The sequence below is a fragment of the Alligator sinensis genome, unplaced genomic scaffold, assembly GCF_000455745.1.
Source record: "Alligator sinensis unplaced genomic scaffold, ASM45574v1 scaffold107_3, whole genome shotgun sequence".
NCBI lineage: Eukaryota > Metazoa > Chordata > Crocodylia > Alligatoridae > Alligator > Alligator sinensis.
In genome coordinates, this window is record NW_005842578.1 from 91,455 (window position 1) to 92,852 (window position 1,398).

Sequence of the window (1,398 nt, forward strand, 5' to 3'; positions counted from 1 at the left end):
CCCCCCCCCCCAGCAAAACAAAACAGGTGCTGGAAATTGGAGTGCGCATTATATGTGAGAGATACGGTAAGAACAGTTTCTGCCTTTAATGGGGGCGAAACCAACTACCGTACTTTCCCATGTACCACGCGAGGCTGAAGGAGATCCACCCCTTATTTTTGACAGGCAGAAGGGAGGGGGGGGAACTCTTGTAATAAGTGCTATATTTTCTCATATATAACATGCTCCCCACCCCCCAAAAAAGGCTGCTGGAATTGGAGTGCAGGTGGAGATTGGAAGGTGCGATATACATGAGATATACGGTAAAAGTAGTTTCTGCCTTTAACCAGGTGAAGCCAACTACTGTATTTTCCCATGTACCACGTGAGGCAGAAGGAGATCCACCCTTTATTTTTGAAAGGCAGAAGGAAGGGGGGGAGGGGCTCTTGTATTAAGTACTGTATCTTCTCATGTATAACACCCTCCCCCCCCACCCCCCAAAAACCAGCTGCTGGAAACTGGAGTGCGCGTTATACATGAGATATGGTAAAAGCCGTTTCTGCCTGTAGCAGATCGGCAGCGACGCAGCGTGGCTGCAGCAACCCCGCACGAGGAAAGACCTTGTTTCCCTTTCTTCGTGCCAAACCGGGGGGTGTCTTCTATTCCAGAGTGCCTTCTATGTCAGAAATTACGGTAAATGAGTAGCAGCAAGGGGGTCCATGCCGGCCTGCTCGTGGTTCTGCTCCCGTGAACCACGTGCAGATCTTACTTCCACCTTTTCTGGTGCAAAGAGCCGGCTCTTACCGTATTGTTGATATATAACGTGCACTCTGATTTCCAGCAGCTAATGGGGGAGGGGGAAGCAGAGGGATGTGTGTTGTATGCATGAAAATACGGCTTGTTTCTTTGCTCCCTCGCATGCAGAGCTTCCTTCCACCTTTTCCGGTGACGGGCAGAGCTGGCTCTTACTGTATTGTTGGCATATAATGTGCACTCTGATTTCCAGTGGTTGGTTTTGGGGGGGGCAGAGGGGCGCGTGTGTCGTATGCGTGAAAATACGGCCTGTTCCCTTGGTCTCTTGGGACATCCCGTGTCCCCATGTGCGTTTTCCCAACCTTTTTATCATCAGGATCGCGCCTTCCCGGCTGGACCAGAGAGCAGCCGGGCAGGAAGGGACCCCCGCGGGGGTGGGGGGTGGCAGCCCGTCCAGCCCCCTGCTCCAGGCAGGATCAGCCCCGTCCAAACCCCCGCCCCCCCACCCCCGGACACGTTCCCGGTGGGATCTCGTCCGCCCGCAGCCCCGTCCGACAGGGCCCGGGGGTGTTGCCCCAAGATGTCCAGAGCTCCCAAACCTGCCCTGGGTTTAAGGGGGGGTTAAAAGCCCTCGAGAGACCGCAGATGGAGGCCGCGGCCCCCACC